General features: G+C 50.3%; 1 long non-coding RNA gene across 1 annotated transcript; it reads left to right on the top strand.

Annotated features, from left to right (window-relative positions):
- The first annotated feature begins 2,179 nt into the window (after positions 1 to 2,179).
- LOC141559119 (uncharacterized) lies at positions 2,180 to 3,810 on the top strand. The gene is made up of 3 exons (XR_012487227.1): positions 2,180 to 2,311; positions 2,772 to 3,144; positions 3,312 to 3,810. It is a non-coding gene; the product is annotated as an uncharacterized LOC141559119 (long non-coding RNA).
- The last annotated feature ends 5,706 nt before the right edge of the window (positions 3,811 to 9,516 follow it).

Genomic DNA, 9,516 nt, shown 5'->3' with positions numbered 1-9,516 from the left:
GCACATACAGGTCCCTTTCCCTTCTTTAGTATTTCCTTGGGGTATAAGCCCAGTAGTAGTACTTCTGGGTCAAAGGGTATGCACATTTTGATAACTTTTTGGGCATAATTCCAGATTGCTCTCCAGAATGGCTGGATTCTTTCACAACTCCACCAGCAATGCATCAGTGTCCCAGTTTTCCCACATCCCCTCCAACATTTATCATTATTTGTTCCTGTCATCTTAGCCAATCTGACAGGTGTGTAGTGGTATCTCAGAGTGGTCTTAATTTGCATTTCTCTGATCAGTAGTGATTTGGAACACTCTTTCATGTGAGTGGATATAGTTTCAATTTCATCATCTGAAAACTATTTTTATCCTTTGCCCATTTATCAATTGGAGAACAGCTTGATTTCTTACAAATCAGTCAGCTCTCTATATATTTTGGAAATAAGGTCTTTATCATAACCTTTAACTGTAAAAATGTTTTCCCAATTTGTTACTTCCCTTCTAATCTTGTTTGCATTAGTTTTGTTTGTGCAGAAACTTTTTAATTTGGCGTAATCAAAATCTTCTATTTTGTGATCAATAATGATCTCTAGTTCTCCTCTGGTCATAAATTCCTTCCTCCTCCACAAGTCTGAGAGGTAGATTATCCTGTGTTCCTCTAATCTATTTATGATCTCATTCTTTATGCCTAAATCATGGACCCATTTTGATCTTATCTTGGTTAAGTGTGTTAAGTGTTAAATGTGGGTCCATGCCTAATTTCTGCCATACTAATTTCCAGTTTTCCCAACAGTTTTTGTCAAATAATGAATTCTTATCCCAAAAGTTGGGGTCTTTGGGTTTGTCAAACACTAGATTGCTATAGTTGTTCACTATTTTGTCCTGTGTACCTATCCTGTTCCACTGATCAACTAGTCTATTTTTTAGCCAATCCCAAATGGTTTTGGTGACTGCTGCTATATAATATAGGTTTAGATCAGGTACAGCTAGACCACCTTCATCTGACTTTTTTTTCATTAATTCCCTTGAAATTCTTGAAAAAGAATTCTTCTCTTGGGGGAAAAAAAAAAAAAAACCTCCAAGAAAATCATCCCCTACCTCCCTTCCCTCCAAAAGTGGCGGCTGAGGGGGTGAAACGCTGGGTACATTGTCCCAGGGACAAGGAGGTGGCCCAATGGTTAGAGTGTCAGGTCTGAGTTCAAATCTAAGCTCAGACACTTACTAGCTGGGTGGCCCCGGGCAGAGCCCCGAACCTCTACCTTCCTTTTCTCAGCTACGAAATGGGGCTAATAACAGCACCCACCTCCCAGATAGTTGCTGCATCTGTAGCATGGGCACACAGAGTCAGTCTCCAGGTTTCAGAACTCCCTGCTCTGCCAGGCTTCCATGGTGGAGGGCAGCAACTGAGGACGCTTGGGGTGGCTCCTGTGAGCCCCCACTGAGGGACTTGGGCTTGGTCTGAACTCTTGTGACTCATACTTGGAAGTCTGGGGGGGGGTCACTCTGGATGAGAGAGGGCCCTGGGAGTCTGGGGGTCACTCTGGATGAGAGAGGGCCCTGGGAGTCTGGGGGGTCACTCTGGATGAGAGAGGGCCCTGGGAGTCTGGGGGTCACTCTGGATGAGAGAAGGCCCTGGGAGTCTGGGGGTCACTCTGGATGAGAGAGGGCCCTGGGAGTCTGGGTGCAGGGAGGTCCTGCCAGGCGCAGGCCTTCCAGTTTGGGCTGCAGACCCCCAGGCTCCAGGGGGGCTCAGTCCAGGCCTGGGAGCTGGGCTGCCCCAGAGTTTGTGCAGAAAGGGTTAATGCTCCTTCCCTCTGAGGATGGCCAAGAGCGGCTAACCTTGAGAAGGGGCGGCCTGGGGGCCTGCCGATAACAGAGCGGGCCTTGCAGCAAGGCCTTGCTATCTCTCCCTGGGAGAGCCCCCAGAGGAAGGCCAGCTCTGGAAAGAGATAAATGCCTGCAGTCTCCCAGAACTCCAAGTTCTTCCTCGGATACTTTTCCTGGGGCTCCTGACGCAAGCGGGGCGATAACTCTGGGCCCGCTGTCAGCTGCCAGCCAATCAGCTCCCGGCCTCCCTCGGGTCCCGGAGGCCCAGGCCCCCACCTCCGGCCTCCCACCCTCCCCTCCCATCGCTCATGGGCTGTTCCTCTGCCAACTCTCTGCGCTGGCGGGCGGGGACCTTGGCGAGCGGCGGGCACTGATTACGGCGGCCGGAGGAACTGGCTACATTGTTTGAGCGGGCTTCAGCCAAGGTCTCGGGCTGGCATAAATTGAGAGGGGCCGGGGCGCTTCTCCAGCCAGTCAGCTCCTGGCTCCCAAGCAGGTAAGGTCTCCGGCCGACCGGCCGCTCTCGCTCTCTCTCACTTGCTTTCCTTCCTCCTTTCCCGCTTGAAGGCTTTGCAGGCCGGGCCCTCGGCTCCCGCTCCCGCCGGCGCCGGCCCCTGCCGGGCCTTCTGCTCAGGTAAGGTATCGGCCCGGTCCGACCCTGCGCCCAGGTAAGGCGGACACTTTTCCCACCACTGCCCGTTCCCCTCGCCCCCCGGGCAGCCCGGAGCCCAAGGGGGGAGCGGGGTGTGGAGGGGTGTGAGGCTGCAGGCAGGCAGCGGGCCTTCCGTCTGTCCCCAGCTTCGGCACCCTCGCAGGCGATTGTGGCTCAGTGCTGGGGGGAGTCCAGGAAAGGCTGGGGGGGGCGCTCCCAGGGGCCGTGAGTCCGGGAAAATCCTCCGGGCTGAAGGAGTCTCCCGGCCTCCGGAGCTCACCCGAGCTCTCTCCCTGTGACCCAGGCGCCTCCGCTCCGCGACCATCTCCTCGGGTCGGCGACAGCCCAGCTCAGAATGGCTCGTGGTTCCTTTTTCCTATGCATATACTTCTTTGAGAATAAATTCTAAAGAGGCGTAGGGCATGGGAAAATGGGGCCACGGAGCTCCTCCTCCTCGTCTTGCTCCGGACTTCGCCTTCCTGCTCAGCGCCCTCCCGGGCCGGCCAAGCTCCTTCCTCCCCCCCTTCCTTCTCCTTCCTCCCCCCCTTCCTTCTCCTTCCTCCTCCTCCTCTCCCCCTCTTCCTTCTCCTTCCTCCCCATCCTCCTCCTCCTCCTCTCCCCTCCTTCTCCCTGGAGCGCGCACAGACGTCCAGCTTCACCCCAGCAGAAGCAGCAAGGTAAGGCGGGGAGCCCTGAGCCTCGGAGGCCAGCCCGGCTCCCACCCCCTCCCTCTGCCTTCCTTGGCAGGAGGCCCCCCAGGGTCCGGCCCTTTTTCAGCATCCTTGTTCCAGCTGAGAGCCGTCCGGAGACTCTGCAGGAACTCTCCCTTCTGTTTCTCCCACAGGTGGAGGTTTCCCGGGATGCCCACACCATCCCCTTCACTCTCCCCATCCTGGAAGCCCCCGCGAAGGCCCCAAGAGCATGGCCATTGCTTGGGTGAAGATGGGGGGACAAAGCGAGACCCTCTTGGGCAGAAACCCCAACGACAGTCGGCTGGAACTCGGCCGTGCCATGCCCGGGGAGTTTGTGAGGGCACCGGGCTCCAGTTAACGCCCAGGGCCAAGCCTTAGCTTTAGAGCCCTGGGCGGGGTGTTATCCCTCCTGCACATGACTGCCAAGTGTTCAGTACGGAGACGGACGGGACCAGCGGTACGGCCCAGAGGTACCGGTCAGAACCTGTGCTAACGGAGCTCAGGGACCTGAAGCCAGCTCCGGCCCAGGCCAGCCAGGACCTCGGAGGGACTTCCCGGTGCGCCCCCTTCCAGCCAGGCCTGGGAGAGGTTCCTTCAGGCCCCCAGACCCTCTTCACATTTGAAATATTAATAAAATCCTCTCCTTCCTGAGCTTGTGCAACTTTTTTCTCATTTACTTGGTCTGGACGGGTGGGATCAGGTGCCATGGACCCCAAGACATCTGGAGGTGATGGGGGGAGGTGAAACCCAATTTACAGATGCTGACAAAGTGTCCCATCAATCAAAGCAAGGGGGCGCCCATGGGGTGCTCTCAGCCCTCAGCGATGGAAGCAGGGCCCACGACAGAGCCCCCGCTCCCTCAGCCCAGCACATCCACATTTCCTGGGGTGAGGGGGAAGGGCTTGGCTTTCCTAGGCCTAGTAGTGTCCGAGGGCCAGTGCTTACAACCCGGCTTTGGGGAAATCCCCTGAGTCCTGGCCACGGGAGCCAGAGGGACATGGCCTCCTTTCTGGAGGCTGAGGGCAAAGCCTCTGCTGCCCCAAAGTGGGACCGATTAAGGGGGCCGCAGCGGGCCTTCCCCGGCGGCCGGGGAGAACCAGCCCAATGGCCTGCACCAGGAGCCTGCGCCGGCCCGGCCCAACAACTTGCCAGGCTGATGTGGGGACCCCCTTTTCCAGATGGTCCGGGGCGTCCATCTCACTTTCCTTTGCCACAATCAGCCCCGGCTTCCCAGAGTGGAAGGAGGTGGAGAGGGGCCCAGTGCGGGGGAGGGAAGGTGGGAGGGAGAAGGGAAGGCACCCGGGGGAATGGGGGGCACAGGTGGGGACGGGGGCCACGTTTATTCTGAAGGGACCGGCCAGAACCAAGCTGACTTCTGGGAGACTTGGATTGCTTCCGTCAGTATTCGGCCTCACTACTAGGCAGCCAAAGCGGCAGGATAGGATGGACTGGTGGGAACTCCTCCTTCTCTTCCTCTTGTTCCTCCTCCTCCTCTTCTCTCTCTCCTTCCCTCCTCCTCCTCTTCTCTCTCTCCTTCCCTCCTCCTCCTCAGCCACCTTGGAATCAACCTTGGTCACTGGTGATGGGTCCGAGGGCGGAGCTGGACCGCCGCTGCCTCCCTGACCCACGGGCAGAAGCCCAGAATTTTAGAGCTGCTGAGACTTGGATCGGGGCAGTGTGACTAAGCAAGAGCCCCTGAACCTCCCTCCAACATGTGGCCAGAGAAGGACCCCTCCTCCGGCCCCGACATCCACCTTCTCTTGTGGAAGGTCTTCGAGGGAGGGGAAAGGGGAGCCCCTTAATTTGCTGGGGCTCCCCACTGCCCTTCCGGGCTCCCGGGCTCCGATGAAAAGCCCTTGCTGATCTCCTCCTCTTCCCGGGAGAATTCTGGCCCCGGGGCAGAGAGGGAGCCCAGAAGGGTCCTCCGAGACCTTCCCACGGGTGGGACCGGCTGGCCACAGACAGTATCAAGGCCCGGCAATCATTCGCTCAGGCAATCACGGCTGCTGCCGAGCCGAAAGCCGGGCCGAGCCCCCCTCTCTGAGCCCCCCGCTCCGTCTGTGAGTGGCTAAGTCTGCTGGGCCGCGCGATGAAGGGTGGGCACATTTTGCCCTAGAGAGATCTGTGACAACATTGCAGAGAACCAACACAGCGTGACGGAGGAAAGCGGCCACGGCTGCCAGGAAAGCAATTCTTCATCAGCGTTTTACTTGGGAAATAGCAAGATCTGAAAGGGCTTTAAGCACATTTTATTTTGATTTGCTGAGGAAAATTACTATGGCGCTTACAAGAAAAAAAAAAAAAAAAAAAAAAAAGCTATGTGCTGGGGAAATTCCATGTTTTTTAATTAAACATTATATTAACCCTTATAAGGATTAAAGCACTTATGTACTCTAGCCCAGAGTTATAGTATTTTAAACAAACACTCATGCAGAGGCTTTCTTTAGCCCACACATGAAAAGTTCAAGTAAAGACTCAAATGGCCCTTAGCAGAGAAAAAGGTTCCCCTGCCCTGAAAAAAAACAACCCTCTCATTTCACTGATGAGGAAACGGAGAAAGTCATTCCCGGAGCAAGGGATAGAATCGAAATCCTCAGATCTGCCTCAGTTTCCTGCCCTGTAAAATGGGAATGAAAATTGTACCCACCCGACAGGGTTGTTCAGTGGGGACCAAATGAGGCAATATTTGTAAAGAGCTTAGCACAGTGCCTGGCACACAGTAGGTGCGTAAGAAATATGCTTCCTTCCTTCTTGCTCTGTTCTGGTTTACAAAGCTTTGCTAGGAATCTGCTCTGTGAACTGCTAGTATCTGAATACAGACTTGAACTTGACACCCCAAGTATCTTGTGCCCGTGAGCCCCCAAAGGCTCGGCTTGCCCTGATTGTTCTTCTGGACCATTCTCCCTCTGCTGCCCTCCACTGCCCTTCCTCTTGAAGGTCATACCATTCCAGCCCACTACTGCTGTGGGTAGTTCCCAATTTTTCCCAGGTTAGGCCCAGAATCAGCCCTTCCCTTTCCATGTCTTCTTCTGCCGTCATCCCGGAGGACTTCAAGCATGGCGCTAGCGTCTCCTTTGGTGACCTGATTTGTTTTCCTAGCCTTGGTGCCCCCTCCAGTTCCCAAACCCCAAACTTACCATTCCAGAGCTCTCATGCTTCCCCACCCTCACTGCCCCTTCTGACCTCCAATTATCTGAGGGCATCAACCACTTCTGGCTTCCCTTCTGCCTCCATATAGCCCGATCCCCCAATCTGATGCTTGAATTTCTGGCTAGCTCCTGCCGCCAGCTCCCTGCTCCCCCCCTTCAGATTCTCGTCAGCCCCGGGGGAGCCATATCCCCCAAATGTCTCAGGTAAGCTCATGTTGCAATGTCAACATGAGATGGGGCTAGTCAGGTAGCTCCACGGCAGCGCTCCCCTTCTGCCCCTCCTTGGGTCCCCCTTTTCTCCCCAGAGTGATCTTCCAAACCTTTATTTTCCTATCTCACCAGCACTGTCACTCTCACTCCCTTCTCACAGCAAATGGTCCATCCTGAGCTTCCTCCGTCCATTCTTCAAAGGACATCGGCAGCTTTCAGAATCTCCCTCCCTCTGGTCACAAAAGGGGAGAGGGGAATAAGCATTTATGCAGCACAGACTGTGTATGCCCCAGGAACTACGTTATGCACTTTTCTTTCCAAATATTATCTCATTTGAACATTGTGCATGGCAACAGCAAGATTATAAGGTAATCAGTTCTGCCGGACGTGGCTCTTTCCAACAATGAGATGAGTCAGACCCGTTCCAATGATCTTGTGATGGAGAGAGCCAGAGAGAGGCCTGTGGGAACTGACTGTGGACCACAACATTACATTCTCACTCTTTTTGTTGTTGGTTGCTTGTTTTCTTTCTTATTTTTTCCCTTTGTGATCTGATTTTTCTTATGCAGCAAGATAATTGTGGAAATATGGATAGAGGAATTCACATGTTTAATATATTGGATCACTTGCTGTCTAGAGGAGGGGGTGGGGAGAAGGGAGGAAACAAATTTAAAACACAAGTTTTTATAAGAGTGAATGCTGAAAATTATCTTACATGTGTCTTGAAAATAAAAAGCTTTCATAAAAAATATAATTTCTTCATTTGATCCTCACAACAACCCTGACAAGACAGATGCTATTACTAAGCTCATTTTCCAGATGAAGAAACTGAGGCAAACATAAATAATTGACTTGCTCAGGATCACCCAGCTAGTATCTCTGAGGCTGGATTTGAACTCAGGTTTTCCTGACTCTAGATTCAGAGATCTATCTACTACACCAGCTGAGCCCCGCTCCAGTAAAACCCAAGTAAATGAAGCTCCTCTTCTTCTTTACGAAGTATCATTTCTCCATCAGGGGCCTGTGGAGGACCCCACCTCCAGCCTTCTCTGGAATCCAGTTTTCATTCTCCCTCCTGCACATGACCTGTGACTCTTCCTCTCCCTGAACTCCTTTCCATGGGCGTGCAAAAAGAACCAGCCCCCACATTTTGTCCAGCTGACCACTGTCCATCTTGACTCCTTTTCCCAGCCAGCAAGGGCAACGGTTTTTTAAAGAAAGAGGTTGGTTTAGGTAGATTGAAAACTGAGAAAGAAAACTATAGACCAATCTCCTTAATGAATATTGATGCTAAAATCTTAAATAAGGTATTAACAAAAAGACTTCAGAAAATCATCCCCAGGATAATACACAATGATCAAGTGGGATTTATACCAGAAATGCAGGGCTGGTTTAATATTAGGAAAACTATTAGTATAATTAACCATATTAATAATCAAATTAATAAAAACCATATGATCATCTCAATAGATGCAGAAAAAGCATTTGATAAAATCCAACATCCATTCCTACTAAAAACGCTTGAGAGTATAGGAATAAATGGACTATTCCTTAAAATAATAATGATAAACTGGAACCTTTCCCTGTAAGATCAGGAGTGAAACAAGGTTGCCCACTATCACCATTACTATTCAATATAGTACTAGAAACGCTAGCCTGGGCAATAAGAGGCAAGAAAGAGATTCAAGGAATTAGAGTAGGAAATGAGGAAATCAAACTATCACTCTTTGCAGATGACATGATGGTATACTTAGAGAACCCCAAAGACTCTGCTAAAAAGCTACTAGAAATAATTCAGAACTTTAGCAAAGTTGCAGGATATAAAATAAATCCACATAAATCCTCAGCATTTTTATACATTACCAATACAATCCAAGAGCAAGAGATACAAAGAGAAATTCTATTCAAAATTACGAAACACTTGACACAAAAATAAAGTCAGATTTAAATAATTGGAAAGACATTCAGTGCTCTTGGATAGGCCGAGCGAATATAATTAAGATGACAATACTCCCTAAACTAATCTATTTATTTAGTGCTATACCAGACTCCCAAGAAACTATTTTAACGACTTAGAAAAAATAACAACAGAATTCATATGGAACAACAAAAGGTCGAGAATTTCAAGGGAAGTAATGAAAAAAAAATCAAATGAAGGTGGCCTAGCTGTACCTGATCTAGAACTATATTATAAAGCAACAGTCACCAAAACCATTTGGTATTGGCTAAGAAATAGACTAGTTGATCAGTGGAATAGGTTAGGTTCACAGGGCAAGATAGTGAATAAAAATAGCAATCTAGTATTTGACAAACCCAAAGATCCCAACTATTTCCACCCATATGAAAGAGTATTCCAAATCACTATTGATCAGAGAAATGCAAATTAAGACAACTCTGAGATACCACTACACACCTGTCAGATTGGCTAAGATGACAGGAACAAATAATGATGAATGTTGGAGGGGATGTGGGAAAACTGGGACACTGATACATTGTTGGTGGAGTTGTGAAAGAATCCAACCATTCTGGAGAGCAATCTGGAACTATGCCCCAAAAGTTATCAAAATGTGCATACCCTATATGAAAGTTATGGAATATTATTGCTCAGTAAGAAATGACCAGCAGGAGGAATACAGAGAGGGTTGGAGAGACTTAAATCAACTGATGCTGAGTGAAATGAGCAGAACCAGAAGATCACTGTACACTTCAACAACGATACTGTATGAGGATGTATTCTGATGGAAGTGGAAATCTTCAACATAAAGAAGATCCAACTCACTTCCAGTTGATCAATGATGGACAGAGGTAGATACACCCAGAGAAGAAACACTGGGAGGGGAATGTAAATTGTTAGCACTAATATCTGTCTGCCCAGGTTGCATGTACCTTCGGATTCTAATGTTTATTGTGCAACAAGAAAATGATATTCACACACATGTATTGTACTTAGACTATATTGTAACACATGTAAAATGTATGGTATTGCCTGTCGTCGGGG

The sequence above is a fragment of the Sminthopsis crassicaudata genome, chromosome 2, assembly GCF_048593235.1.
Source record: "Sminthopsis crassicaudata isolate SCR6 chromosome 2, ASM4859323v1, whole genome shotgun sequence".
NCBI lineage: Eukaryota > Metazoa > Chordata > Mammalia > Dasyuromorphia > Dasyuridae > Sminthopsis > Sminthopsis crassicaudata.
This window is presented reverse-complemented; position numbering and strand designations above follow the sequence as displayed.